The 24,528-nt window shown below is 40.8% G+C and overlaps 1 protein-coding gene across 1 annotated transcript in view; it reads right to left on the bottom strand.

The window, feature by feature from the left end:
- Window positions 1-24,196, bottom strand: part of ALPK3 (alpha kinase 3) — a 213,605-nt gene extending 189,409 nt beyond the window's left edge. The window contains exon 1 of the mRNA XM_077264220.1: window positions 24,092-24,196. The gene's annotated coding sequence lies outside the window, so the exon portion shown is untranslated. The remainder of the gene's footprint in view (window positions 1-24,091) is intronic.
- Window positions 24,197-24,528: the final 332 nt, after the last annotated feature.

Genomic DNA, 24,528 nt, shown 5'->3' on the forward strand with positions numbered 1-24,528 from the left:
GCAAGGAGGAACAGGAGGAGCACAGTGTTGTGATCCGCTTTTTGGCTCCCCTGGTGGTGGCTGGTGGTACTGGAGACTTGTGTGTGCTTTTCTGCCTCAGCTCACCTGCTTCCATCAGTTTTGGGAGTTCCCTATTTAGCCTTGCTCTCCAGTCACTTCCTTGCCGGTCATCATTGTAACCTGAGTCTTTCAGTTGCATGTTCCTGCTACTAGTCTGCTGATCAGCTAAGTGGACTCTTGTCCTTATTGTTTTGTTTTTCTTGTCCAGTTTACAGTTTTGTCATTTCCTGTTACTGGAAGCTCTTGTGGACTGAAATTGCCACTCCTGTGTCATGAGTTGACACAGGAGTCTTAAAGTAATTTCAGGATGGGTTTTTGAAAGGGTTTTTCAGCTGACCGTGAAGTCCTCTTTTGTATCCTTCCTCTATCTAGTAAGTGGACCTCGCTTTGCTAAATCTACCTTCATACTGTGTATGTCTTTTCCTCTGAACTCACCGTTAATATACGTGGGGGCTACTATCATCTTTGGGGAATTTCTCTAGAGGTAAGCCAGGTCTGTTCCTTCCTCTTCCAGGCGTAGTTAGTTCTCCGGCTGGCGCATGGCATCTAGGCAGCCGTAGGAATGCTTCCTGGCTACTGTTAGTTGTGTGGTAGATTTAGGTCACAGTCAGCTTGAGTTTCCATCACCCGAGAGCTAGTCTGTTATTTTTGTGTTTCTGATGTTCCCATGCCATTGGGGAATCATGACAGTATGACCGGCCGCTGTTAAAGTAATTGGCAGAAGAAAGGAGAGTAAAAGAAGTCTGTAGATTTTTTTTTTTTTTTTCTCATGTTTGCTACTTAGTTGGCTCAGTTGTATTTCTGCTCTATTTACAGCCTTGCCTTTCTCTCCTTCTAATCCTTGAATGGCTCTGATCTCTCAGGTTTAAGGATGGACCCTCAGAGTTTGGCTGCAGGTTTAAATAATCTTGCTACGAAGGTTCAGAATTTACAAGATTATGTTATACGTACTCCTATTTCTGAACCTAAGATTCCTACACCAGAGGTATTTTCCGGAGATAGATCTCGGTTTCTGAATTTCAAATGTAATTGTAAATTATTCCTTTCTCTCAGACCTCACTCCTCTGGAGATCCTGTTCAGCAGGTTAAGATTGTGATTTCTTTGCTGCGAGGTGACCCTCAAAATTGGGCATTTTCATTGACACCAGGGGATCCTGCGTTGCTCAATGTGGATGCGTTTTTTCTGGCTTTAGGGTTGCTGTATGAGGAACCTAATTTGGAGATTCAAGCTGAAAAAGCTTTAATAGACCTGTCTCAAGGGCAAGATGAAGCTGAGATATACTGCCAAAAATTTCGTAAATGGTCTGTGCTTACTCAGTGGAATGAGTGTGCCCTAGCGGCAAATTTCAGAGAGGGCCTTTCTGATGCCGTTAAGGATGTCATGGTGGGGTTTCCTACGCCCACAGGTCTGAATGAGTCCATGACAATGGCGATTCAGATTGATCGGCGTTTGCGGGAGCGCAAACCCGTGCACCATTTGGCGGTATCTTCTGAAGGGACGCCAGAGAAAATGCAATGTGACAGAATTCTGTCAAGAAGTGAGCGGCAGAATTATAGGCGCAAAAATGGCTTGTGCTTCTACTGTGGTGATTCCGCGCATGTTATATCAGCATGCTCTAAACGTACTAGGAAGGTTGACAAGTCTGTTTCTATTGGCACTTTACAGTCTAAATTTCTTCTGTCTGTAACTCTGATTTGTTCATTATCAGTTATTACCGTGGATGCCTATGTGGACTCTGGCGCCGCTCTGAGTCTCATGGATTGGTCCTTCGCCAGGCGCTGTGGGTTTGATTTGGAGCCTCTGGAAGTCCCTATACCTCTGAAGGGTATTGATTCTACACCTCTGGCTTGTAATAGACCACAGTTCTGGACGCAAGTGACTATGCGTATGACTCCAGACCATCAGGAGATGATTCGCTTCCTCGTGTTGTATAATTTACATGATGTTTTAGTGCTTGGATTACCATGGTTACAATCTCATAACCCAGTACTGGACTGGAAAACTATGTCTGTGTTAAGCTGGGGATGTCGGGGGGCTCATGGGGACATACCTTTGGTTCCTATCTCGTCATCTATTCCCTCTGAGATTCCTGCATTTTTGTCGGATTTTGGGGATATTTTTGAAGAGCCTAAAATTGGTTCTCTCCCTCCCCACAGAGAGTGTGATTGCGCCATAGATCTGATTCCAGGCAGTAAATTTCCAAAGGGTCGTTTGTTTAACCTATCTGTACCTGAGCATGCTGCCATGCGAGAATATGTTAAGGAGTCCCTGGAAAAGGGACATATTCGTCCTTCTTCATCACCTTTAGGAGCTGGGTTTTTCTTTGTCTCTAAAAAGGATGGCTCGCTGAGGCCTTGTATTGATTATCGACTCCTGAATAAAATTACTGTCAAATATCAGTATCCGTTGCTGCTGCTTACTGATTTGTTTGCTCGCATAAGGGGGGCTAAGTGGTTCTCCAAGATTGATCTCCGTGGGGCGTATAATTTGGTGCGAATTAAGCAAGGGGATGAGTGGAAAACCGCATTTAATACGCCTGAGGGCCACTTAGAGTATTTAGTAATGCCTTTCGGCCTTTCTAATGCGCCTTCAGTTTTTCAGTCCTTTATGCATGATATTTTCCGTGAATATCTGGATAAATTTATGATTGTGTATTTGGACGATATTTTGATTTTTTCTGAGGACTGGGAGTCTCATGTTCAGCAGGTCAGGAGGGTTTTTCAGGTCTTGCGGGAGAATTCTCTGTGTGTAAAGGGTTCTAAGTGTGTTTTTGGGGTTCAAAAGATTTCCTTTTTGGGGTACATTTTTTCCCCTTCTTCTGTTGAGATGGACCCTGTCAAGGTTCGGGCTATTTGTGACTGGACGCAGCCTACTTCTCTAAAGGGTCCTCAGAAGTTCTTGGGCTTTGCTAATTTTTATCGTCGATTTATAACTGGTTTTTCTGGTGTTGCTAAGCCTCTTACGGATTTGACTAAGAAGGGTGCTGATGTTGCCAATTGGTCCTCTGCCGCTGTGGAGGCCTTTCGGGAACTTAAGCGCCGCTTTTCGTCTGCCCCTGTGTTGCGCCAGCCCGATGTCTCTCTCCCCTTTCAGGTTGAGGTCGATGCTTCCGAGATCGGAGCGGGGGCGGTTTTGTCGCAGAAAAGTTCCGATTGCTCAGTGATGAGACCTTGTGCGTTCTTTTCTCGAAAATTTTCTGCCGCCGAAAGAAATTATGATGTCGGTAATCGGGAGCTTTTGGCCATGAAGTGGGCATTTGAGGAGTGGCGTCATTGGCTTGAGGGTGCTAGACATCAGGTGGTGGTTTTGACTGATCACAAGAATCTGATTTATCTTGAGTCTGCCAGGCGCCTGAATCCTAGACAGGCGCGCTGGTCGTTGTTTTTCTCTCGGTTTAATTTTGTGGTCTCATATCTACCAGGTTCTAAGAATGTGAAGGCGGATGCCCTTTCTAGGAGTTTTGAGCCTGATTCCCCTGGTGATTCGGAACCTACAGGTATCCTTAAGGATGGGGTGATATTATCCGCTATTTCCCCAGATCTGCGACGTGCTTTGCAAGAGTTTCAGGCGGATAGACCTGATCGCTGTCCACCTGGTAGACTGTTTGTTCTTGATGATTGGACCAGTAGAGTCATCTCGGAGGTTCATTCTTCTACGCTGGCGGGTCATCCTGGAATTTTTGGTACCAGGGATTTGGTGGCTAGATCCTTCTGGTGGCCATCTCTGTCTCGTGATGTGCGTGTTTTTGTGCAGTCTTGTGATGTGTGTGCTCGGGCCAAGCCTTGTTGTTCTAGGGCTAGCGGGTTGTTGTTGCCCTTGCCTATTCCGAAGAGGCCTTGGACGCACATCTCGATGGACTTTATTTCTGATCTTCCTGTCTCTCAGAGGATGTCTGTTATCTGGGTGGTGTGTGACCGTTTTTTCTAAGATGGTTCATTTGGTGCCTTTGCCGAAGTTGCCTTCCTCGTCTGAGTTGGTTCCTTTGTTTTTTCAAAATGTGGTTCGCTTGCATGGTATTCCTGAAAATATCGTTTCTGATAGGGGTACCCAGTTCGTTTCTAGATTTTGGCGGGCATTCTGTGCCAGGTTGGGCATTGATTTGTCTTTTTCGTCTGCCTTCCATCCTCAGACTAATGGCAAGACGGAGCGAACTAATCAAACTTTGGAGACGTATTTGAGGTGTTTTGTGTCTGCGGATCAGGATGATTGGGTTGCCTTTTTGCCGTTGGCGGAGTTTGCTCTTAATAATCGGGCCAGTTCTGCCACTTTGGTTTCCCCTTTCTTTTGCAATTCGGGGTTTCATCCCCGTTTTTCTTCTGGTCAGGTGGAGTCTTCGGATTGTCCTGGAGTAGATGCTGTGGTGGATCGGTTGTATCGGATTTGGGAACAAGTGGTGGACAATTTGAATTTGTCCCAGGAGAGGACTCAGCGGTTTGCTAACCGCCAGCGTCGGGTTGGTCCTCGCCTTCGTGTTGGGGACTTGGTGTGGTTGTCTTCCCGTTTTGTCCCAATGAGGGTTTCTTCTCCTAAATTTAAGCCTCGGTTCATCGGTCCCTATAGGATTTTGGAGATTATTAACCCTGTTTCCTTTCGTTTGGACCTTCCGGCATCTTTCGCTATCCATAATGTGTTCCATCGGTCGTTGTTGCGGAGATACGAGGTGCCGGTGGTTCCTTCTGCTGGGCCTCCTGCTCCTGTGCTGGTTGAGGGTGAATTGGAGTACGTTATAGAGAAGATCTTGGACTCCCGTATTTCCAGGCGGAGACTCCAGTACCTGGTTAAATGGAAGGGCTATGGTCAGGAAGATAATTCTTGGGTAACTGCCTCTGATGTTCATGCCTCGGATTTGGTTCGTGCCTTTCATAGGGCTCATCCAGGTCGCCCTGGCGGTTCTTGTGAGGGTTCGGTGCCCCCTCCTTAAGGGGGGGTACTGTTGTGATCCGCTTTTTGGCTCCCCTGGTGGTGGCTGGTGGTACTGGAGACTTGTGTGTGCTTTTCTGCCTCAGCTCACCTGCTTCCATCAGTTTTGGGAGTTCCCTATTTAGCCTTGCTCTCCAGTCACTTCCTTGCCGGTCATCATTGTAACCTGAGTCATTCAGTTGCATGTTCCTGCTACTAGTCTGCTGATCAGCTAAGTGGACTCTTGTCCTTATTGTTTTGTTTTTCTTGTCCAGTTTACAGTTTTGTCATTTCCTGTTACTGGAAGCTCTTGTGGACTGAAATTGCCACTCCTGTGTCATGAGTTGACACAGGAGTCTTAAAGTAATTTCAGGATGGGTTTTTGAAAGGGTTTTTCAGCTGACCGTGAAGTCCTCTTTTGTATCCTTCCTCTATCTAGTAAGTGGACCTCGCTTTGCTAAATCTACCTTCATACTGTGTATGTCTTTTCCTCTGAACTCACCGTTAATATACGTGGGGGCTACTATCATCTTTGGGGAATTTCTCTAGAGGTAAGCCAGGTCTGTTCCTTCCTCTTCCAGGCGTAGTTAGTTCTCCGGCTGGCGCATGGCATCTAGGCAGCCGTAGGAATGCTTCCTGGCTACTGTTAGTTGTGTGGTAGATTTAGGTCACGGTCAGCTTGAGTTTCCATCACCCGAGAGCTAGTCTGTTATTTTTGTGTTTCTGATGTTCCCATGCCATTGGGGAATCATGACAGCACAGCCAGAGCCCTACAATATGTCCTCCAGCAGGCCACAAATAGGCATTTGTGTCTGCACAAACGGTTAGAAACCGACTCCATGAGGATGGTCTGAGTGCTCGACATCCACAGATGGGAATTGTGCTCACAGCCCAACACCATGCAGTACGCTTGATATTTGCCACAGAACATCAGGATTGGCAAATTCGCCACTGGCGCCCTGTGGTCTTCACAGATGAAATTAGGTTCACACTGAGCACATGTGACAGACGTGGCAGAGTCTGGAGATGCCATGGAGAGCGATCTGCTGCCTGCAACATTCTTCAGCATGACCGGATTGGCAGTGCTCCAGTAATGGGTGGGGTGGCATTTCTTTGGAGGGCCGCACAGCCCACCATGTGCTCACCAGAGGTAGCCTGACTGCCATTAGGAACTGAGATGAGATCCTCAGACCCCTTGTGAGACATTATGCTGGTGCGTTTGGCCCTGGGTTCCTCCTAATGCAGGACAATGCCAGACCTCATATGGCTGGAGAGTGCCAGCAGTTCCTGCAAGATGAAGGCATTGAAGCTATGGACTGGCCCGCCCGTTCCCCAGACCTGCATCTGATTGAACACATCTGGGACATCATGTCTTGCACCATCCACCAATGTCACGTTGCACCACAGACTGTCCAGAAGTTGGCGGATGCTTTAGTCCAAGTCTGAGAGGAGATCCCTCAGGAGACCATCTGCCGCCTCATCAGTAGCATGCACAGCCATTGTAGGGAGGTCATACAGGCACGTGGAGACCACACACACTACTGAGCATCATTTCCTTGTATTGAGGCATTTCCACTGAAGTTGGATCAGCCTGTAACTTCATTTTCCACCTTGATATTGAGCATCATTCCAACTCCAGACCTCCGTGGGATATTAGTTGTGATTTACGCTAATTTTTAGGTTTTATTGTTCTCAACACATTCCACTATGTAATGAACAAAGATTTACAACTGGAATATTTAATTCAGTGATATCTAGGATGTGGGATTTTAGTGGCCCCTTTTTTTTTTTTGAGCAGTGTATATACTGTTTACTCCGCTCTCTGATCAGAAATGTAGGCGCCTAGTAGTTAGAGTTAAGCTAAGCGACTCTGATATGTCATTATGACATTGAAATAACTCCTTAAACAGTACCTATGGTTTAATTTTTTTAAATCATAGGTACTACCTATGTGCAGCAGATTGTTGGGGGTTGAGTTTCCGGGACCCCCAATGATTGCTCAGAAAGCTGTTCTGCAGCACTCTGCTCAGCAGGATGAAGCCCATAGTTTTCCCTGCGTATGCACAGATAGCGGTGTATGGGCTCAATAGAAAGTCTACAACCCTGTACACAGAGTGGATTACCGGCTCATAGACTTTCTATTGAGCCCAAACACCATTTAGTGCATGCAATCAGACACAAGCTAGGCACTTGTTGCTTCTGAGCACAGCAGTTTTTTGAGTGAGCATGGGGTCTTATAACCCAAACTCATACCGATCTGATGCACATGTTAAGTAAAATCTATTATTTTAAAATAAAATGTTTAAATGATAGTTGCTCTTTAAGTTTGATCAAGTTTAATTTACCTTAGGTCATTTAAGTTTTTAACTCAATCCAACTAAACATTCTTACATAAACCTAAACTTGGTGCCAACTGGAAGTGTAAAAATTCCCAACAATTATGATGCAACAACGCAAGTAAAAATACCATATTAATCGCTTATAGCAGTTGCCTTTCATTGCTGCCTAGTCTGTGCCTTCCAAGAACTGTACCAGATTTGAACTCTGGAAAGTTTATGCTCTCTGCACCTGTTCCTGCTCTTTACATGTTTTTTTACAATGACACTATGAAAAAGTTCTTACAACTTTTATACAGTGCAGAGACCTCAAACTTAACCAACAGGAATGATGTGTTCAGCCAGAATCACCAAAAAGAAAAACAATAATATAAAGTGTAATGGACAACATCTAAGGCTGGGTTCACATCAGTACAATGCATTCTGCTGGACATATGTACCTGAATTACAAAAAAACTGTTTTCTGCAGGAATATGGTAGTGTATCCTTAGACCATAATAGGCAAGACATAGTACAAAAAATGTTCTTTTGACTAAGTTTTGTCAAGTTTGTTGCATAAAAAATGAAGATCACTACATTTTTTGGTACCCAAAAAACCGTATGAAAGGCATATACTTTTTTCTCCATTATTCTCAATGGGAGACGTATCAAAACGTATATTGTCCATTTCAATATATGTCTTACTTGTATATATACTTTGTCTTCCTATCTGTACCATTTAAAGCTAGCTGCAAAAAGAATTTTAAAAAAGAAAGCGCACAAACATAAATGGATGTTTACAGCACAAATCAGACAAATGTAGTCCGATATATGGCACAGACTTGCATACGTTTTGGACATAAATGTCCTACGCATATGTCTGCAGACTTACAAATTTATCATTTATTTAGATTGGGAAATAAAATATATGAACTGCCTAAAACTGTAAAACTTGCCATTGCCAAACACTGGCATAAAATATGAATATTCCAGTAAAGCAATGGCAGATAAAATGATAAAATCAATGAATTTAATGAAAAAATGTGTTACATGATTACTCAGTCCTCTTTGGGATTTGTTTGAGTTTTGTAGGGAAAGAACACAGGCAACAACAAAATGCATATTGGTTCGGTGATGGAAGTGATTTTGGGACATGTTGGCGCTATGTAAGCAGTAGAAACAAATACATGAATAAATACATTTGGGCGACAAAAGATGAAAACAAGAATGAGAAGGTGTAGAACAACAAAAAATTTTTTCTAAAAGACAGCAACGCGTTTCAAAATTGATCTGATTTCTTCCTCAGGGATGATAGCCTGAGGAAGAAGTCAGAAATAAATACCACTTTACTCCTACTCACATCCAACTTGTGCCTGACCTGGACACTCCACCAGTTCAGCAGATTCCATCTACTCTGCCCTGTTTCTTATCACCAGTACTTCACCATGGACCACTCCTATTTTGTCTTGCAGAAGTACAAGCAAGTACATACAGTCTGCATCAAGCAATGCCATCATAGAGACATCTGATTGGCTCCAAATTTATTCTGCAGAAGAATAACAACCTCAAGTATACATCCAATATCATAAAGGACTATCTTCAGTCTAAAGAACAAGGAGTACTGAAAGTGATGATATTGCCCCCGCAGAGCCATCATCTCAACATCATCAAGTCTGTCTACATTACATGAAGAGACAGAAGGATTGCGCAAGCCTACAGCTACAGATCTGTGGTTAGTTCCCCATAATGCTTGGACCAACCTCCCTGTCGAGTACTTTCAAAATTTTTTTGCAAGTGTTCCTAGAAGAATTAATGCAATTTTGAAGGCAAATGTGGTCACAGCAAATATTGATCTAATTTCGATTTCTCTTTTGTTCGTTCATTTTGCATTTTGTTAAAGGGAATCTGTCACCAGGTTCTTCTATTTCATCTGAGAGCAGCATGATGTAGGGACAGAGACCCTGATTCCAGAGATGTATCACTTAGTTTACTGGGTGCAGCAGTTGTGCAGCAATAAGAGTTTTCTTTGCTGTAAAGGTAACAGTGCTCAGAAAGCTGTCCCCATCCACGCCACTGATTAGCAGCTTTCTCTGTACATTGTATATTGATAGTCAGCTGCTAATCGGTGCAGGGGACATGGCTGGTCCAGGAGGAACGCAGACACTAATAATCTCCCACTGATAAAACACTGATAGTATTGAAACAACAGCACAAAGCCTAGTAAGTGGCACATCACTGAAATCAGTATCTCAGCCCCTACCTCATGCTGCTGTGATATTACATAGCAAAAACCTGCTGACAGATTCCCTTTAATTGACAGACATATTGTTAACACTTCTATTTTTTTAAGCCGTTTTACTTTTCAGCATTTTTCCATGCCTGCCTAAAACTTTTGCACAGCCCTTTTTAAAAATAGCTACTGAATTTAATTTGCGATTCTATAGTATTCCAAAATGTGTCTTTCTCTAAGTCGAAAGATCCATTTTCTGTATTTTTTTATTAAACTGTTTTAAAGAAAACCTGTCACCAGGTCAAAGTGGTCTGTTTTTGCCCTTATTTTGTTTCAGCTGCTCCCTGAATATTCCATTTTGTTGTTTGTGTTTCAAATTGGTTCCATAGATAGCGGCTTTTTTTAATTAGTGCTAATTGTTATGGTTTTTACCACAGTTTCATGTCTGTAGGCTGCGCTGCATAATTACCATGTGAGCAACCCCCTTTGTAAAATTCATAAAAATTGTCATCAAATGTAAAAATAACTCCAAATGAACAGTAATTGATCTATTGTGTAATTGCTAGAATTAATAAATGAAGGATGACTCTTTGTAATGTGCTTGCAAATATTTAGATGCATACACCTTATAGCTGTTGGCTGAATGTTTGTTTGCTAAACAACTATTAATCCTGACTTCCTTATATTTAAACACACCTGGCTCGCCCTAGAAAAATAGTAATATGATCAGTTGCTACAATCACTTTATATCTCTGATTTTTTCTTACTGCTCTACCTTAAAGAAGTTATCCACTACTTGGACGACTTCTCATACCCCTCGCTTGGCCCCAATAAAATAATAAAGCTTTTACTCACCTCCCATGCTGGCACCGTTCTCGTGGTATCGGCACTCGCTCTCGTTGGGGCTCTCGTGCAGTGAAGGTGAGTATAAATTTTATGATTTTACGGGGGCCAAACATTTTGATCAACAAGGAGTTATCCTAGTAGTGGATAACCCCTTTAACATTATTCTAGTATTGAAAACGTTATTTTCATGGTTAAACAAATGCTGCTTTGGTTTTCCATCTAATGTATTATGCCTTTCTAGCTGGCCTTAAAGGGAACCTGTCAGGTCTAATAACACTATTATCCTGCAGATATAAGGTTAATCTGCAAGCTAATAGCATTTTGGAGGTGCCCGGTTGCAATGTGAAGCACCTGAGAAAAAATGAACTTCATTTCTCCTGTGAGCCGCTGGCTTTCAGGAGTACAGGTATGCCCTAAGCAGTTGTAGTCACTGCTCACCACAATAAAAGTGGCGGCTATACGCCCGCTGTCAGTCAGGGCTGAGAGTGGTGATTGTAATTGCTCCGGGTATGCCTGCATGACTGAAAGTTGGCAGCTCCTGGGAGAAATAAAGTAAATTTTCTCCCTGGTGCCGCATTTTCAGCACTGTGGCAAGGCACCTCCATTATGCTATTAACTTGCAGGTTAATATCATTATCGGCCCTGACTTGTTCACTTTAATTCTAGGGCAAAACAGTAACCTTAGATTGCACAACAGCAAGTTGACTGAAAAGATTTTTACAATATGACTCCGACTTGTTGTCAACCAACAAGTCTAGAATTGTGATTTGGAATTAAAAAAATGACAGCTAAATCATCTGACAGTACTAACACCAACATCAGAATTAATGTTTTTGGGTTCGTTCTGTCAGAGGTCGGGGAAAGGGAAGGAAACGTGTCTAAGACTTTCTACTAGCACTTTGTACTGCAAAGTTTGAGACAGCAGTGGCCAATTAATGAAGTAGTGGGCTCTGGAATGAAGGAACTATGGCAGACAGTGTCATGATAAGGGCACCATAGCGGTCCAATGTATAACCAAATTTTAAATTTTGACTGGAGAGTCACTTTAACCACACAGTCTGTGCTTTGTTGAGGTAATAAGATCCTTCCCTGACACAGCCACCATGGCTATATGAGAAGCAAGAAGGGACAGCTGAATTACTGACAGGAAATATTTGGGTGTGGTCTTTTTAATGATATCGCTTCTTTAGTGATTATCACCATGAGGGACACCAAAACCTGTATACAAAATAATCAAACATAAGTGTTGCAGTTAGAGTCCTATAGCTACCTGTGTATAATATAGTGGATGTGAAACAGGAAATAGTGCACAGGGCCACAAAATCACTTTGGGGGGAAATCATCCTGACTGCATTTCATATACCATTTTATATGCCAGAAGTCTGCCATTAAAAGTCACACGGTTCTAAATAAAATTTGTCAGATCTTTTCGGCCTGCCCATGCATCAAATTCAGCTACAATTTATGCCACAACATTTGTGACTTTTATACTCTAGTTTTTAAAAATAATTTTCAAGCATAATTGACTAAAATTAGTTTATAACAGTTTAAAAGTGGAGAAATTGCTCAAACCAACCAATCTGCTCATTACTTTCATTTTAGTAAAAGCCGCTGAAGTGAAAGCTGTAACCTGAAGAGTTGCTATGGGCAACAATTTATTTCTGTTTTTGCGCTAGACAAATCAAGATATAATTCCTAGATATAAGGGGGACATCACACTCTTTGTGAAGCCATACCCCCTCAAGGCACTGAATTAAAAAAAATGTACATTTGCGATAAATCCTTTAAAGCATCACTCAAGCATTTAGATTTTTTCAGTGCTGAAATGATGCTTCTAATCTAAGGTCGCTGCCCGCGATCTCATATTTAGTCATCACTGTCTTCACCTTTTATCAGCGCCACTCCAGTCCTTAGCTGCCATCTTCTGACTGCAACTGCTTACTGACCGGAAGTCAGAAATACCAGTCACAAACTGTTGTGAATTCCGCTCTTGGGCTCCCTCCGGTGGTTGTAAGTGGCACTTTTGTGAATTCTGCTCTTGGGCTCCCTCTGGTGGTTTTAAGTGGTACTGCTGCTCCTTGGATTTAGCAGTCAGCAGCTGCTTCCACTGATTGTCTTTCTGGCTCGGCTATTTAACCTGGTTCTATCCTTCAGCCTGTGCCAGTTGTCAATGTTTCCTGCTTGGATTCACATCTCTGCTTGGATTTCCCTGATATTCTGACCTGTTCAGCAAAGATAAGTCCTTGCTTTGTTCTTTTGCAGTTCACTTGTTGTGGACTTAATCGTTCTGCACTTTCTATGTTTTTTCTTGTCCAGCTTGTCAGTATGGATTTATTCAGTTAAGCTGGAAGCTCTGGGAAGCAGATTTACCCTCCACACCTTTAGTCAGGTGTGGAGATTTTTGTAAACTCTGTGGTGGATTTTTCTAGTTTTTAATACTGACCGCACAGTATTCCGTCCTGTTCTATCTATCTAGCTAGACTGGCCTCCTTTGCTACATCCTGGTTTCATTCTGCGTATGTCATTTCCCTCTCCACTCACAGTCAATATTTGTGGGGGGCTGCCTATCCTTTGGGAATTTTCTCTGAAGCAAGATAGCTTTCCTGTTTCTATCTCTAGGGGTAGTTAGTCCTCCGGCTGTGACGAGGTGTCTAGGGAGTGACAGGAACATCCCACGGCTACTTCTAGTGTTGTGCTAAGCTCAGGAACTGCGGTCAGTACAGGTACCACCTCCTCCAGAGCACGTCCCATGTTGCTCCTAAACCACCAGTTCATAACACAAGCTCTCAATGCAAGTCTATGAAAGCCAGAATGAGGCTCTCACAGACTTACATTGAAAAGCGATCTCCGGCTCACTCCAGCAAACACCGACAGGTCACATCCTGCTGAAGACTGACCGGAGCGGTGCTGATAGAAGCTGAAGGCGGTGCCTGATAAGTATAAGACTAGGTGGAGGGGACTTAAATTAAAATGCTGGAGTGGTGCTTTAAGTCAAACTAAAAACTCACTATAAAAGCAGGACCATGAATTAATACAGATTTAAGGCTCTGGGGAATTTCGGTTACAGTCTTTCCTATTGCAAATCTGTCAGCAGAACATAAGCTGGCATTCGAGTGTACCTGTCCTGAAATTGACATCCAACTACTACTTTGTGTATATCCTATACTTCACCTATTCTCAGGATTTGTGAGGTAAAATTGGTTGAACCTACACAGACGACTGATGTTTTAAGTCTTATTGACAAGATATAAAGCAATAGCTTATATAATTGGTGGAGAAAGGTTGACCTTCCTAGGCCTATGTCTATTTTCAACCTATGTAACTATGTAATTATGTTACACTGTGGCCATGGTAGTTGCAATTGCTGCATGCTAGACAACATATACATTCACTACTTAGTTATTTCTAATTATTTTATACCCAGTAGTCTAGAAAACATGGGATTGTGGCATTCCAATTTTCTTTTCAAATTTAATAAAACTCAACATTTTTGTAGACAATTGTTTCACTTTTTTTGTTAAAAGAAGCACTATTTGTCACAAAAATTATTTTGTATGGCCCGGGAAATTAAGAAATTACTACTATACCTACACAATCGCTGAAAAGAGTCTAAATATTTGGAGAAAAAAGATTGGTTGTTATGGGTTAAATGATAGAATCATAGAATATTAGAGTTGGAAGGCACCTCAAGGATCATCGTGTCCAACCCTCTGCATAATGCAGGATTCATTAAACCATCTCAGACAGATGTCTGTCCTACTTCTATTTGAAGACTTCCATTAAAGGAGAACTCGCCACCTCTCTTGGCAGCCCGTTCCACTCATTGATAACCCTCAGTGTCAAAAAGTTTTTTCTAATATCTAATCTGTATTCTCTCCTTCTCAGTTTGATTCCACCGCTTCTTGTGTTTCCATGTGCAAATGAGAATAACAATAATCCCTCTACACTATGACATCCCTTCAGATGTTTGGAAACAGCTATTAAGACTCTTCTTAGTCTTCTTTTTTGCCAGCTAAACATTCCCAGATCCTTTAATCATTCCTTGTAGGGCATACTTTGCAGTCCGCTCACCATCCTGGTAGCTCTTCTCTGAACTTGCTTCAGTTTTTCAATGTCTTTTTTAAAATGCGGTGCCCAGAACTGTACACAGTATTCCAGATGGGGCCTGACCAAGGAGTAGAGGGCGATAATTCACGTGATCTAGACTATGCTTTTCTTAATACATCCTAAAACTGTATTTGCCTTTTTGTGCTGTTCCATCACACTGTTGACTCATGTGCAGTCTGTGATCTATTAGTATACCCAAGTCTTTTTCACAAGTGCTGTTGCTTAGTTCTATTCTCCCCATTCTATAGATGTAATTTTAATTTTTCTTGCCCAGATGTAGAATCTTGCATTTCTCCATTTTATTAGTCTCTGCCCATTGTTCAAGCTTCTCTAGATCCTTCTGAATCCTTTCTCTGTCTTCTCTAGTGTTAGCTATCCCTCCTAGCTTTGCATCGTCTGCAAATTTGATTAGTTAACCTTCATTTCCCTTATCCAGATCATTTATAAAAAAATGTTGAACAACACAAATCGTGAGACTATGGCCTAATAAAATGACATAATTTGTGACATTCTTAAAGATGCCCTCACATGAATTAATTTTTTCATGTGAGCACATCATTCACATGAGTATGCAGTGTAGTGTGTGTATGTTAATATACTCAACTACCTCCGCCTAGTGCAGTATTCTGCTCCTTTTCTCAGTAACGTCACAAATCTTCAGAGTCTCCGGCTCATGCTGTGCTCTGTATGACCCGGAAGAGTCTTTTACAATATAGACATATGGAGCGTTAAAACAAGGCTTCGTAGGCTTGCATTGTAAAAGAGACTTCCAGCTCACACATACAGCATAAAGTGAGTAGTCTGAAGTATGTCCCTGGGAAGAGGTACAGAATGGAGTTGGATTCCAGATAAGGCGGCAATAAGTGAGCATATTAACACACTCACACTACACTACAAGCATATATACACTGATTTAATGGAAAAAACCCCCAAAACTTCATAGCAGTGCTTCTATAATGTCATACGTAATCAACAGCTCAAAACAAGTTAATTAAATAGTCCCATTATATTACACACTGTATTTCGTTATTCTCAATTTGTATATTGTACTATAGCCATATGCAGTCACATACAGTTGTGCTCAAAAGTTTACATACCCGGCAGAATTTTTGGTTTCTTGGCCTTTTTTCAGAGAATATGAATGATAACACCAAAACTTTTTCTCCACTCATGGTTAGTGGTTGGGTGAAGCCATTTATTGTCAAACTACTGTGTTTACTCTTTTTAAATCATTATGACAACCCAAAATAGTCAAATAACCCTGATCAAAAGTTCACATACCCCATTTCTTAATACCTTGTATTGCCCCCTCTAACATCAATGACAGCTTGAAGTCTTTGTGGTAGTTGTGGATGAGGTTATTTATTTTCTCAGATGGTAAAGCTGCCCACTCTTCTTGGCAAAAAGCCTCCAGTTCCTGTAAATTCCTGGGCTGTCTAGTATGAACTGTGCGCTTGAGATCTCCCCAGAGTGGCTCAATGATATTGAGGTCAGAAGACTGAAATGGCCACTCCAGAACCTTCACTTTGTTCTTCTGTAGTCAATGACTGGTCGAATTGGCCTTGTGTTTTGGATTGCTGTCATGTTGGAATGTCCAAATACGTCCCATGCGCAGCTTCCAGGCTGATGAGTGCAAATTTGCCTCCAGTATTTGCTGATAACGTGCTGCATTTATCTTTCTTTCAAATTTAACCAAGTTTCCTGTGCCTTTGCAGCTCACACATCCCCAAAACATCAGTGATCCACCTCTGTGCTTTACAGTAGGAATGGTGTTCCTTTCATCATAGGCCTTGTTGACCTCTCTCCAAATGTAACGCTTATGGTTGTGGCCCAAAAGTTTAATTTTGGTCTCATCACTCCAAATTACCTTGTTCCAGAAGTTTTGAGGCTTGTCTTTATGCTGATTTGCATATTGTCGGCAAGATACTTTGTGATATTTGCGCAGTAATGGCTTTCTTCTGGTGACTCGACCATGCAGCCCATTTTTCTTCAAGTGCCTCCTTATTGTGCATATTGAAACAGTCACACCACTAGTTTTCAGAGAGTCCTGTATTTCAGCTGATGTTATTTGTGGATTTTTCTTGGCATCTTGAACAATTTTCATGGCAGTTGTGGACGACATTTTTATTGGTCTACCTGACCGTGGTTTTGTTTTTACAGAGCCCCTGATTTTCCATTTGTTAATCACAGTTTGAACGCTGCTGACTGGCATTATCAATTCCTTGGATATCTTTTTGTATACTTTTCCTGTTTTATATAGTTCAACTACCTTTTCCCGTAGATCTGTTGACAGTTCTTCTGCTTCCTCGATGACTCACAATACAGAAACGTCAGTGGCTGGATGAAAGATGCAAGAGTCTGTCTGGATTCCTGAAACTCACTCAGCTTTTATGCACACACTGATTACAAGTAAACAGGTCACAGGTGAGGATGTTACCTTTAGTAGCTATTCAAACCCATTTGTGTCAACTTCTGTGCATGTTATCAGGCCAAAATCATCAGGATATGTTTACTTTTGATCAGGGTCATTTGGATGTTTTGGGTTGTCATTATGATTTAGAAAGAGAAAACACAGTAGTTTGACAATAAATGGCTTCACCCAAACATGAGTGGAGAAAAAGTTTTGATGTTATCATTCATATTCTCTGTAAATAGGCCAAAACAGCAAAAATTATGCCGGGGTATGTAAACTTTTGAGCACAACTGTATGAAGCAAGAAAAGGGGACAGCTGAAAAAATAAGTAACTCATAATGACCAGACCACTGACTGCTCTATTCTTGATACACTCTTGTGCACTGGCAGGACTATATTTCAGTCAAGGTATGTAAAGACTGCCTTAAGGACTGTTTTGAGAACCTCTAGGTTAAAACTATGAATCATCAATGCATGGCCTATGAGGTTGGACATTCCAAGAGTTAATTATATCAAGGGCCTTGAAGGGTCAAATCAATTAAGTAATTTTGATTAATGCTGAACACTATCCTAACCTATGAAAAATTAAAAGTGAAGTCTGATTTAAATGGACAAGGAGAATGAAATAATATCCTGTGTATAATGGTATTCTTGCTACAAAGCAAGGTATCCTTCTTGGGCAAACAAGTGGTCCTGCTAAAAAGTAGGAGGCAATGCTACAATAAAAAATTATGGCTCTCCATCATGTCTTTCCAATTAAATCTAACAGACTTAGTACCCATCAAGATAGCCTAAAATAATAATTTATTTACTGATGAGTGATTTTCTAGAGAGCCAGGAATCAGCAGTTTCATAGCTAGCACTCCACCAATGTAAAATTAGATGTTGGGAATTGCAGAAACACTCTATTTTTCTATCTTATTATTTCCGTAATGAAGTTCATAATTTTAGAGTGGGGCAAAAAAGTATTTAGTCATTCAGCAATAGTGCAAGTTCCACCACTTAAAAAGATGAGAGGCGTCTGTAATTTACATCATAGGTAGACCTCAACTATGGGAGACAAACTGAGAAAAAAAAATCCAGAAAATCACATTGTCTGTTTTTTTAACATTTTATTTGCATATTATGGTGGAAAATAAGTATTTGGTCAGAAACAAAATTTCATCTCAATACTTTGTAATATATCCTTTGTTGGCAATGACAGAGGTCAAACGTTTTCTGTAAGTCTTCACAAGGTTGCCACACACTGTTGTTGGTATGTTGGCCCATTCCTCCATGCAGATCTCCTCTAGAGCAGTGATGTTTTTGGCTTTTCGCTTGGCAACACGGACTTTCAACTCCCTCCAAAGGTTTTCTATAGGGTTGAGATCTGGAGACTGGCTAGGTCACTCCAGGACCTTGAAATGCTTTTAACGAAGCCACTCCTTCGTTGCCCTGGCAGTGTGCTTTGGATCATTGTCATGTTGAAAGACCCAGCCACGTTTCATCTTCAATGCCCTTGCTGATGGAAGGAGGTTTGCACTCAAAATCTCACGATACATGGCCCCATTCATTCTTTCATGTACCCGGATCAGTCGTCCTGGCCCCTTTGCAGAGAAACAGCCCCAAAGCATGATGTTTCCACCACCATGCTTTACAGTAGGTATGGTGTTTGATGGATGCAACTCAGTATTCTTTTTCCTCCAAACACAACAAGTTGTGTTTCTACCAAACAGTTCCAGTTTGGTTTCATCAGACCATAGGACATTCTCCCAAAACTCTTCTGGATCATCCAAATGCTCTCTAGCAAACTTCAGACGGGCCCGGACATGTACTGGCTTAAGCAGTGGGACACGTCTGGCACTGCAGGATCTGAGTCCATGGTGGCGTAGTGTGTTACTTATGGTAGGCCTTGTTACATTGGTCCCAGCTCTCTGCAGTTCATTCACTAGGTCCCCCCGTGTGGTTCTGGGATTTTTGCTCACCGTTCTTGTGATCATTCTGACCCCACGGGGTGGGATTTTGCATGGAGCCCCAGATCGAGGGAGATTATCAGTGGTCTTGAATGTCTTCCATTTTCTAATTATTGCTCCCACTGTTGATTTCTTCACTCCAAGCTGGTTGGCTATTGCAGATTCAGTCTTCCCAGCCTGGTGCAGGGCTACAATTTTGTTTCTGGTGTCCTTTGACAGCTCTTTGGTCTTCACCATAGTGGAGTTTGGAGTCAGACTGTTTGAGGGTGTGCACAGGTGTCTTTTTATACTGATAACAAGTTTAAACAGGTGCCATTACTACAGGTAATGAGTGGAGGAAAGAGGAGACTCTTAAAGAAGAAGTTACAGGTCTGTGAGAGCCAGAAATCTTGATTGTTTGTTTCTGACCAAATACTTATTTTCCACCATAATATGCAAATAAAATGATAAAAAAACAGACAATGTGATTTTCTGGATTTTTTATTCTCAGTTTGTCTCCCATAGTTGAGGTCTACCTATGATGTAAATTACAGACGCCTCTCATCTTTTTAAGTGGTGGAACTTGCACTATTGCTGACTGACTAAATACTTTTTTGCCCCACTGTATATTCTTATCTGATGCACACACTTACACTCTAGGGACAATTTTAAAGGAAGTCTGCCATTATGAAATTTTGCCTTCAAGCTAATGACATAGGGAGAGGTGGAGCAACAATAAAATAATTTTTTTTTGTTTAAAATTCGTTTCTCCATTGCCCCAAAACACAACTTTATTGTTATATGTGAATAATTGTGCTCAGTACACCATCTTCATAGATAAATGCCTAGGTGCACCATTTAATCCATTTATTTAGATTACTGCCGCTCCTTCAATGCCCAGAACCAGCTCTGCCAGATGATAAGCCTGCGTTATGTGTAGGAGAAAGCCACAAATCACTACTCGCTGATGACATTGCTTGGGTATAGCTGTGTAGCGATGTCAGCTGCAAGGATATAGAAATGTCTGTGCTGTCTCCTAACCAGAAGTAAGGAAAGTCAGCACACTGCAGATAGAAGGGTTCATGCTTGAGGAAAGGATGATAGCCCTGTAGTACTGTGGCATAAACCTTAGCACCGGAAAGCAAAGTGTAGAAATTCTAGCTGCAACAGTGATTCATTGTGATCCAGCACTAGAGAAGAGACAGACGTTTGTCCAACTTTTCGACCAACTAATGGTCTTTTTCAAGGACATCTGTACAGGTACCGCCTATGTGTATGAAGGCCATATGGCTGCTCACGTACTCCATACACTCCACACACCCGGCGTGTACCTGTACAGATGTCTTTGAGAAAGACCATTAGTTGGTCGAAACGTTGAACAAAGGTCTGTCTCTTGTTTGGTGCCAGATCACAATAAATCACTTTTGCAGCAAGAATTTCTATGTTTTTATTTTCGGTGCTGAGGTTTACGCCACTGTCTCCTAACCATAAACATTGCACACATATTTTTCTTCAGACAGCGCTGACTAAGGGTATAAAAGGAGTGACAGTAATTTAAATAAGTGGATAGAACAGTGAACCAACATGTTTATCCATGCCAAACGTGCACTAAGCATCCTCATTTGATACATTACAATAAGGATGTTTTGGGGACAATGGAAGAACGGATTCAGAAACAAAAATTATATTTTTTGAATTGTTGCTTTTATATAGTTAGTCTGATGTGTAAATTTGGGGTTACAAACTCCTTTTTAAAAAAGCCTATTAACCTCCAAGTATTATTGTTAGTGTGGGATGAAACTGGAACTCCCGAGTAACATGTGAAGAATACATAAACTTTATGTATGTAAATGCAGAGTGCAGTTCTCGAAAGCAGCAATGCTAACCAAAAAGTTGCATCCCAAGTAAGTTTCAATCAGAATTGTTCTGATTTTACAGCTAGCTCTGTTCCTTGAAAGTCTCATTATTTCAGGTAGATTGATACTAGGTGAGTAATTATCTTGACAGCATGGAATGTGATGGTGATTGATATGATTAACATCCTCCTGTCTCTAAATTAGATATCAAGGAACACATATACTGTTTAAATGGACCCTTTATTTTTGGTATCAGCCCTTAAAATTATTCACACCCTGCAGATTGGGTGTAGTATTTTTGTTTTTTTCTTATGCCAAATACAGGATTTGATCCTAAAGAGAAGTATTTTCTTTATAGTTTTCATATTCCCACTTCTACCTCTTTCAATTGCAGCAATGCTAAAAGAAGAAAACTTTTACATTGGTCCCAACCACTGTTTTTCTTCTGGTATTACAAGTACACAAGGCATGTTCAAATAAGCACAGACACACATTTCTTTGTAACAATTCAAGATCTGCTCAGAAATGTCCAGATACTGACATTTATTCTCATTTGCACAAGGAAAGACTAGAAGCAATGCGATGAAACTGAATGAGAGGAGACACAGATTAGATATTAGAAAAAACTTTTTGACAGGTAGGGTGATCAATGAGTGGAACAGGCTGCCACGAGAGGTGGTGAGTTCCCCTTCCATGGAAGTCTTCAAACAGAGGCTGGACAGACATCTGTCTGGGATGATTTAGTGAATCCTGCATTGAGCAGGGGGATGGAGCAGATGCCCCAGGAGGTCCCTTCCAACTCTACCATTCTATGATTCTATGACACCACTAAGTCATTAAAGCTTTAAATTAAACAAATTTAAAAAGTAAAAAAAAATTGGCTGTGCCAAAATTTGGCGATTTTTGGCATTTTCACTCCGACAAAGTGGGTGAAACTTGACTGGGACGGGGGCATGATGGGATGTGGTGACCTCCGCTTATTATTAGCAGTGGTGTACCTTATCCCACAAATCTTACTGACATAGATTTTAATTCTGCTATATAAAATATTACTCCTAATAGGGCTTTATGTATTATGCTCTATTAGCAGTAGTGTTTTATATAGCAGAATAAAAAAGCCTATCTTTTAGTAGGTTGCTTTATCAGATTTTATTTAAAGATCTAAATTCCTACAGGTGCTAAATATTGTGAAACTTTCTTCTTTTTGGAGTCATCACAGGTCGTATCTTGCATCAGTTCCACTTTGCCACATTATACTTATTTTTATCCAGACTAGTAAAATAAATGTATGAACTACGATTGAAATCTAAAGCAATGTTTCATCTATACCTTCTTAACATCTTCTACTGGTTCTACATATCCAGTTATTGTTGTTGATGAAGCATAATTCTACATAAAATGAGACTGCCATAAATTTTGTTGTGATATGGCAATCATATGCCCATTTGGTCATCTGTAAGGATCATTCACACGTCCAAACAGCAATGCACAGACTGTCCATGAGTGTCATCACTAAAGAGTGACAGCCTGATAGAAATATATGGAGCTGTCACACTCAGGTCGGGAGAGTTATGGCAAATACGTGGTCAGACTGATTGACATGGATGTCTGAATGAACCCTTAGGAATCCTACAAAGACATGCCTGGGGGAAACTTATGCTTCAACCATAGAATTGGACGTAAAGTGTTTTAATAGCAATTCCATGGTCTACTGTTAAAAAACCTCACAATGATCCTTCTCAGGATAATCGATACTGACATTAATAAATTCCAATATTCTGAATGTAATGGTCTAATATAAAGTTATGTTTGTAATGTATAGAACGAAAATTATGTTTGTGTTGCTCTTACAGAAGTACCAGAACTACAAATTCCTTAGACAACCTGCGGAATAGAACAAATGCTGGAATTTTCACTTCTTAGGCCCGTGGATAGTTCATTGTTGCCTCACTTCAGTAACCTATTGTGCCCTATATAGAAAACATTTGGTGATAAGGGCTCAGGAACACATATCAGCTGATGTCTGACTTTACTGACTACAGGAATGTATCACATCATGTAATCAGTATTAGATTTCAGGAACTGTTCTACAATCGTATGATGCTTACACGTTTTACTTTTATAATATTTGTATATGTTTATTTCATACTTTCATAATCATTATTTCAATTTGTGAATAACCTTATGTACCGTGAATAGCACAGATATTGGACAGTACATACTGCCGGTATCTCTCAATCAAAGCAGATATTGCTAGTGAACAATATTAAAGAAACCATAATAAAAAAACCTTGGTATGATCAGAAATATTATTTAGGCTATAATAGCAAGATTAATAATTAAGAAATATTGGTACAGTCATTTAAGCATATAAATTATTTGTCTACGAACAATTTAGAACCAAACACAATAGCAAGGCCAATTAAAATTCTTTCCTCATGCAACAAGAAAATGTCGTCATGTATTTTCAGGTTCAAGCTGTCATAAGCTGCTAATATGGTGCAGTTACAAACATGAAATTAAAACTTCTAAATGAGTCCTGACAAAGCTGACAGTTTCTGAAGCAAATTACCAGTATGGCATATTCATAAAGTTTTTTTTAAAGTTTTTACAACATGAAAACAACTTAAGAAAGGAAATAGCCATTATCAAGTACAACGTGACGTTTTGCATACAGTATCTTGTACACTTTTTTTTACATGGCCTTCTAGATTTCTTTTGCAACGTTAAAGATCTGATACGAGCACGGAATTCCAGCTTTTTCGGTATTTAGCAACCCAGATCATATTTCCAGCTATTATTCATTAACATGACTACCGGCAGCCTCAAAATCTGAGGTTTTCTTGTTCTTCTCCGGCCACTTGTGCTATCACAATCTGTTTCAAATAAGATTCCAGCAGGGTGTCCTTAAAGGGACAGGGATAAAAGTAACCGCTCTACTGTATTCAATAGGCTAAAAATAGGTATTTATTATAACATATACATTTACAAACCACTATTGCAATCATTCTATAGATCAGACAATTTGGCTGTGGTTCTAAATAACATCATAGTAAATGTAACGATATTCTCAGTGCAATGAAAGTACGTCATACTGAATTACTACATCAGATTAAACTGAAATATAAGAATATAATCAGCTCAGCTCAGTCTATATTACATTAGAACAGTCTAAAATCCCATACCGAATAATATTAATAATAAATGAAGGAGGACCTTTAAGTCAGAGCTGCCTAATGTAATACAATGACTATCTTGGAAGGCCTAAAAAAAGTTTCTTTCTCCATGTTCCTCAATATTGTAATACGGGAGGATTGTGAATCCATTTGCAAAATCCCAGATACAAGAAGACCACATTTGCACAAGGTGACTACCAAATGAACTTTGACTTATCTATTTCACCGTTAGTTAAGAAATAGAAATCAGAACTTACCGTTCAGAGATTAGAGCATTAGCTCTTCAGACAAGATGAGCAGAGGAATTCCAGAGGAAGCAGGTAAATATTGTGCCTTTGCTAAATCGCAACCCTGAAATGATTCTTTCCTACCCCTGGCCAAATCCCCAGCAGCAGCTGTCACTCATGACATGTGCTGCCCACCTTCTATTTATAGACATTCAAGCAAAGGGACGGTCACATTTTCCAGGAGGTCTCAGTAGCTTGGGAAGTGACTGGATATTACTGGGGGAGGGTAAATGCATAGAAGACGCTCCCATACGTAACATGTTTTGGTACATGACTTATGTTTACTGTGTGGAGTAATGGGCACCTCAATTTACTTGACATAATGCATAATGTGATATATTTTGCAATATTGTTGTTTGCACACTTTCCTTGGGAAGTGGAAAGGATGACAACTACAAACTATCAAC

Source organism: Ranitomeya variabilis, chromosome 5 (assembly GCF_051348905.1).
Source record: "Ranitomeya variabilis isolate aRanVar5 chromosome 5, aRanVar5.hap1, whole genome shotgun sequence".
In the NCBI taxonomy this organism is placed as follows: domain Eukaryota; kingdom Metazoa; phylum Chordata; class Amphibia; order Anura; family Dendrobatidae; genus Ranitomeya; species Ranitomeya variabilis.